The sequence below is a fragment of the Corvus moneduloides genome, chromosome 12 (assembly GCF_009650955.1).
Source record: "Corvus moneduloides isolate bCorMon1 chromosome 12, bCorMon1.pri, whole genome shotgun sequence".
NCBI classification, from domain to species: Eukaryota; Metazoa; Chordata; class Aves; order Passeriformes; family Corvidae; genus Corvus; species Corvus moneduloides.
In genome coordinates, this window is record NC_045487.1 from 9,217,431 (window position 1) to 9,224,765 (window position 7,335).

The 7,335-nt window shown below is 42.4% G+C and overlaps 1 protein-coding gene across 2 annotated transcripts in view; it reads right to left on the reverse strand.

The window, feature by feature from the left end:
- Positions 1 to 6,260, reverse strand: part of SMPD3 (sphingomyelin phosphodiesterase 3) — a 104,716-nt gene extending 98,456 nt beyond the window's left edge. For both annotated transcript variants that reach the window (XM_032121713.1, XM_032121714.1), the window contains exon 1: positions 6,026 to 6,260. The gene's annotated coding sequence lies outside the window, so the exon portion shown is untranslated. The remainder of the gene's footprint in view (positions 1 to 6,025) is intronic.
- Positions 6,261 to 7,335: the final 1,075 nt, after the last annotated feature.

Sequence of the window (7,335 nt, forward strand, 5' to 3'; positions counted from 1 at the left end):
TCTGTATGGCAGTACTGATTTCACAGAAGTAACTGTGATGAAGGAGTCAGGAACTGAGTGTTTTTTCTTCTGGTCTGTGATATTTGAATTGTTTCAGGGCACACTTATTATTCTGATGTATTTTCACTTGTCATTTCTCACCGAGACAGAAATTCTCATTGTTTTTAATGACAGACAGATATGCTTAGCAATACGGGAAGGGTGGAGTAGCCTGTACAGAAAGCTACAGCCCCTCAGCAGATAGCTGCTTACTTTTCTTAGATAATATTATCTCTTCCCAGAAAGGATTAAACTCTGCTTTTTCTCCAGCCAGTAATTCCCCAGTAAAGAAAGAAAACAAAGTTGCACAGCTTCCTGATCATGAATTTTTCTGCTAGCCTCTTTGCAGTTACCCTACAGAAATCTATGGATTTTTACCCTTTTTTTCCAGCATGACTGTACCAAAGTTTGGAGTAAGTAGAGGGAATAAAGTGACCACTTAACTCTTGTTTTAGCAGAGAAAAGATTGAAGCAAGACATCCTGCTTAAAAGTGAAAATCTTCTACTGTACTTGAAGCACAGTATAGGTGGGAAAGAGCTAAAAAATCACCAAAACCCTATGTTGAAGCAAAACTGGTAATCAATGTTACCTCATCTAGAAATAGTCAAGAGGGACAGATGGAATCCAGTTATTATCTCTATTTTACTTGAGTCAGTTTTAAAATATATTAAAGCTTGTGTACTTTTGAGTGACAGATATGGCTTGTCACTTTAAAGGGTATTTTTACTGTTGTTAATACTGAAATAGATTGTACTTGAATAACAGTAGTTAACAGAAATCTTAAGTACCTCAGAGAAAATACTTGTCTTGCCTTTATTATCTCAGCTTTCAGATTTAAGCAGCTGTATGTGGTTAAACTTTGAAATTATGTAACAGTAATAGAATGCTTTTCGAGTTGATGCCTTTCAGAAGACAAGGGAGTGGGGGTGGGGGTGTGATTGTACAGTAAAACCATGTTAAACTTTTTCTCTAACTGTATTCCTTGAGACAGCAATCAGCTACCCAGAACAGAACCCAGAATATGCTCTCTGCAGTTTGCTCTGAACTCATAGTGCCTCTTGTGGGTTTTTTCCCATAAGACACTGATATGGCTAAGCATTGATGTAATTTGTATTTAAATCAGAATTTCTCAGCTTATGTTGTTTAATTGTAACCTGTTCCCTGGTAACATATTTCTGGAGTAAACATCCTCTTACTATCTGAAGAATATGCATTTTTAGTTATCTCAAAACTGAACGGAATTGTCAAATCGTGCTCTTATTCTGTAGTTGAGCTGTGTCTTAGGTCACGCACAACTTTCCAAAGTGCAAGTTTCAACAGATGCTGTGCGAATGTTAACAAAGAGCATCTTTAAAAATCATTTCCCATACTTTTAGGATGCCAGTTTAATGTTTTTCTGCTTTTTATTTGTGATGCTGAAGTTTTAATACAATTCCAAAGCAAAGATAGCAAACCATGTCACCAGAGCAACTCTCTACTGCAAATGTAGCAAGAATAATCCTTTTATGCTGGCATAAAGCTAAATGGACAGGCAGAGGATAAACTTCTTGGGAGTGGAATATTGGTTGTGTATAGATGACTCTTCTTTTATAATTTCTGAGATATCTTGGTTCCAAATTTAAAGAAGACTGTATAACTATTTTAAATGGAAACTAATGGAAATTTTGTTTGTTTCAGAAATTTTCAATAATTTGGTCCTGTGTGTTTCATGTGGAGTACCTCAGATGTCTGTATTTGCAAATTTTGTCAAGTTGCATTTTTTGAGGACAAGTAGCAAGAAATCTAAAGAAACCGCAAGTGTAATTTTTTGATAGCAGCCTCAGACACATCTCAAAAAAAGCAAAAAAAGAAATCTGAAAAGTAACAGAACAAATTGTTTCATGCAGCTCTTGCAAACAGGTGCTAGTCCAGGTCCATCATCTCTGCTCTGTAAAACAGCAGGTGAGTGAAGGATGCAAACTAGCAAGTATTAGGCCAGAGAGAATAATCATCACAGACAGAGGAGCGGGCATGCTGCCCAGGTACTTATTCCCATTGAGGAGACTGGGGTCAGCTCACACAGAGTGAGCTTTCTGTTCTTTAAATATGCTTGTTAAACCTCAAACTTGTAGCACAAGATTCAAGACTGAGAGATTTCTCAGTCTCCCTCACCTTCACTGAGATTTTCTATGATTATGAAATTGCTTGCTCCTGCTTTGACTCAAGAGCATGTTTGCTGGTCACTCCTTTAAGGTATGACAGCCTTCTGCCTCCTTTTAGAGTAAAAGCTGACTGGCTCTGACAGTACAGCCCTCAAAGGGCAGTATGTGCATGATCAAGTCAGGAATCCCCAAAATCTGGTGACTTTCCAGTGGATAAGTACAAATCTATGTGCAGGGCTTGCCTTCTGTCCCATAATTTTCCCTTCTTGCCCCCATCCCAAGCACTAGAAACAAAGCTGAGTAGAACTTGCTCAAGCAGGAAAAGCTTCTATTCATTGCAATTCTACATAAATACTGTCTCCAAGCTGCCCATTTCTCAGAAACTACTTGCTCAAGACAAAATAAAATGGAAGTATTTCTGCAAATCTTGTCAGCATCATGTTGTCAGCTCAAATCATGATTGCCCCTTTTTACAACAATGTCACAATTCAACCACAGCATAACATTTTCCCAGATTTTAGAGTGACTTTGACCTACGAGATATAAAATTACATGATTATAGCAATAATGCCTGGAGTGCAGCTACAATTTTCTTCTGTTTTGGAGTGTTGTGGAGAACTTAAAGCAAATGCTTAAGCACTACAGTCAAATATTTGTAAGTTAGAAACTATACCTTCAAAAATTACTGAAAATATTACTTGCTACTTGAAGCAAATCCCTGGGATTGCTCCTTTTTAGTTAGCAGGCCCTTTCTTGTAAAATGAAGAAGTTCAGTGATTGCTTACTGCAGTGTGCATTTAAATGCCTTTTTTAAAGAGTAGACTTGGGAGCATCATGTAACAATTTACAGGCATTTATGGGGACAAGTAAAATCTAGTTATGTTTAATGCCAAGAATTGCTAGAATTCAAGCAGAAAATTGGCACTATACGATACATAAAAATATTTTTTCTCTTTTTAGAATTGTAGAAAATACATAAGCCATCTCAGCCAAAATCCAGGGAACACTATTAAAAGGTGTTTTGGTAATAGAGTACTTTGCTTCTCCATGCCACATAAAGGTACGTGTCCTGTCATTCTCCCTCATACAGATAGCAGTTTAAAAGTCTCTGCCTTTCTCTAGTCCATGTTGATTATTAACTATAGCATTTTTGTACAGATTGCACTTATAAGGATATTTTTAATCCTTAAAAAACCCCTACCCTTACTGTATTGCTGTATGGTGTGATCATAACAGTAGTTCTAACATTAAAAATATATCCAGGTCAGGTTTTTGTGCAAACTTTTTTGAAAAACAGACTTTTACTTAAGTGTAATGGAAACATTTCCATGACTTCAGCAGTCTCCTGTGGAAGTTAAAATAAACATTTCCACAAAGAAATTGCAACTTGAAATTTAATTTACTGTGCTGAATGCATGATAACTGGACACAGAAAGTTGTAGTGGATTCTACATCAGTAAAGTATTGATTGTTTATTGCCCAAGCTGACATACAAGTAATTAGCATAAATATTCTATTTGCAATAGCCTTTAGCATAAACAATGTTGGGGAATACAAGAGTCCTTTTTAATATATTTTGGGAAGCCCAGATCGTTGGCTCTATTTAAAGCATGTTGCACTGGCTTCATTAGGACAAAGCAGCTTTGTCTTTGTCCTAACTGACCAGGTAGAAATATGAATGTGGCAGCAAGCACAGAGTCTCCGTTTATGAATTATGGCAATGTAGGGGTGTGGTCAGAGCATGCTGCTTAGCTTTTCTCACATTTTAGTGGCTTCTTGAGGGCTGTTGCAGGCAGCAGCAACTGCAAATATAGAGCTGAAATGTCTACAATGTCTTTCTGTTATTAAGCCTCTTATTCCTACCCAAAAATGAGAACCTATTTTAAGGTTTAACAGTGTCCTTTTAAATTAGAAGCAAACTGCTACAGTGAGATATTCAGACTGGGTTAGGCAGAGTATGCTATGGTTACCATCACTAAACAGAGCTGGATCTGTTAAGATCAAAATGGTTGACTTGTCACTCTGTAGTAATTGTTCCCTTTGGAAAAAATTCAATAGCATCGCTTAAATCACACATAGTTGATCACGTGCTCTGAGGCTTCGATGGTGCTTAGACTAAAAGGCAGAGGTAGGGAGGAGCTGTGTCAGGAAATCTAATTCTGCTGGTGTGAGGGGAAGCTTGCCTTGCACACAGTCATGAGCACAAATTGATTTTTAATTTTACAGTAAAGCACTATAGTAATTATTAACTCAATTGATCCCTAAAAGGCTACTGTTAAGAGCCAGATGTTGTGCCTCTGCATGTCCAAGGTGCCTATCGGAAGGAGAGCTTTTGGATGTGAGATGACTGTCAGACAGTATTCAATATATTCAGCTTCTTTTTATTACAGTAAAGCACAAAATCTGTTAATCTGCAGCCTCTGTAAGAAAAACTGAATGCATGCTATCTTGGAAATGAATCACATACCTGAACCCTGATCATTAGTACAAAAAGATAAAAAAAGAAAGCCAAGTCAATGAAAATGAGAAATACTATGTTTCTGTCCAGACTGGAGAACCTTTAATATTATGAGAATTTATTTGAGTCCCATAATTTTGCCTTTAAACACTTACCTTACTGCTCCCTGCAATTGTTTTTCTGGCTCTTTTCTTCTGATTTAATGATATAGTAACATGGGGAGCAGGAGAAGCTCAATACACAAAGAAATTCTAGATACAGGGCAGAAGTAAGTTAAGGCAAAGCGCTAGGAGTATGCTAATTAGACAGCATTTGATTTTCTAAAGGAAGCAATTTTTTAATCTTAGTTTGGTTCTTCAGTTTCTTTTGAAAATCAGCATAGAAACTGTACAAGTTCCTGGTCTGACCACATGCAGTCTCCTGGGTTAAACTTTTCTCACCATCTACATCTGAGAAAAGTGCCGAGTTTTTGTTTTACCAGGCTCCCCTTTCCCATGCCACACTGAGAAGTGTAAGTTAACCTGTATTGCTAACAACACAAAAAGGGTACAGCTGCATCCTACTCAATTTAGGGTGAAACAGTCTTTTGATAGCACAGGAATACTCGCTGATCCTGTGACAGAAGGTACTACACACACAAGCAGTGAAGAACACTTGCTGCTTGATTATGCATGGTTAATATGCTTGCTCAATTCCCTATTCATCACCCAGCACTAAGAGGAAGCCTGAAGCATCAGGCATAACAGCACAATGCTTGGCTGTAAATGACTTCATGTAGGATGCAACTTGTCATTTGGCCTTAAACAGAGTGGAATTTTTTCCTCTCTTTTTCTGACACTTTGTCACAGAGACACTGTAGCTGCTACTCTGACCTTCTGCTGCTTGTCCTAGCTCTTCAGTGGGGCTGGTGATCCACATAGAAAGAAGTAAGAAATTATTGCAGTGCAAAATCTATACAAGCATTACAGTTAAGAAAGGTACTCAAGGAAACCATTTTGCAGTCTTGACTATAGTACTATCTTACCTGTACGGCAAACACATCTTTTCCCCTGCTGAACCATGAGAATAGGAATGTGATTCTATGAGCGAATTAATATACGTAGGGGTTTTTTTCCCCTACATCTAAGTAAGCACAGATATTTGCAGTTAACCAGCCATCCCGCTCTTCCCTTCCCCACTCCCCGGAAGCTAAAACAACGAAACTACTCAAAAAGCATCTGGACCGCACCGCACCGCTTTGTTCCCCGTGATCCGCCTCGCGGAGCTCGCTCCCTGCACACAACTCGCGCCTCCGGCTCGGCTCGGCAAGAGCCCCTCGAGCCGGCGGCTGCGAGCGGAGGGCGGGCGAGGATGCAATGCGGATGGGCGGGAAGGGAAAGGCTTTACCTGCCGCCTTCCCCCACGGAGCCAGGGGCGCCTGGAGCTGCTGCATCCACGCCGGGGCGCGGCGGGCGGGCGGGCGCTCAGAACGCCTGACCGAGGCGGCTGAGCGCCGGGGCCATGGCCGCGCCGGGGAGCGGTGGGAAGAGAACGCCGCCGGAGCCTCCGTAAGCCGCGGGGAGACTCAGCACCTGGGCGCTGAACAGCTCCACGGAGCGCCACGGGCGGGGCCGGCGCCGCGCTCCCGCCCCTGGGCGCGGGGGGGCCGCGCTCCGCCCGCCGCCCGCCGCGCTGCGGCCGCCCCGCCCCGCCCCGCCCCGCTGCGCTCCGCGGGGTCCCGGCCCGGGCGGCGCCCGAGAGGAACGGGCGGCAGTGGCCGCACTTCCCAGCCGCCCCGCGGAGAGGCGGTGGCTTCGCTCCGGGGACAGCCGGGAGGTGTAGTCCCGGCGCTTGTGGAGCGAGCAGAGCGCCGGCTCGCTTGGGCGGTGCCGGGAGCCGTGCGAGGGCTGATCGCGGTAGCCGCAGCGCCGCTGCCCGGCCGTGAGCCCCCCCGGGAGAGGGCATGGAACCACCGCCCCCCGAGCGGGGAGCTCCGCCCGCCCGGAGTCCCGCGGGGCCGCGGCTGCCCCGCACCGGGGTGTTGGCACTGCGGCGCTGCGCTTGGTGTAGAGACTTTCCAAAATGTTTGATTCTGTCCTTTTTGGGGTTTTTTGGTGGGGGGAGAAAAAACTTCTTTTTATTACAGTAAAGCACAAAATCTGCTACTCTGCAGCCTATATAAGACAAATTGAATGTATGCTATCTTGAAAATGAATTGCATATCTGAACCTTAAGCATTAGTTTAAAAAAAAGAAAAGTAAAGAAGAAAAGCCAAGTCGCTGAATATAAGAAGTACTGTATTTCTATTCAGACTGGAGAGCCTCTAAGAACAGGGGAACTGATGTACATCACATCAACTTGATTTTAAACACTTGCCTTACTGCTCCCAGCAATTGCGTTTCTGGCTCTTTTTCTGGTTTAATGTGGGGAGCATTTCCAAAATGTTTGACTTCCCTTTTTTGTTAGGTTTTTTTGGGGAGAAAAAACAGTGATGGTATAGTTCTTATATACGTCTTTGAGAGAGTCCTGAAAGCTGTGCTGCCTCCCTTCCTCCCACCAGGATTCAGAAGATAGAAGATACATGTGAGCAGCTAAATAGAGTCAGGCCTGCCTCATCAAAAGCAAAACACTGCAGAAAATATAGCCAAAAAAGCCTGTAATCCAGTTGCAGATGGCTTTTAGAAAGGCATCTCTGATACCTATGTTTATACGGGCCT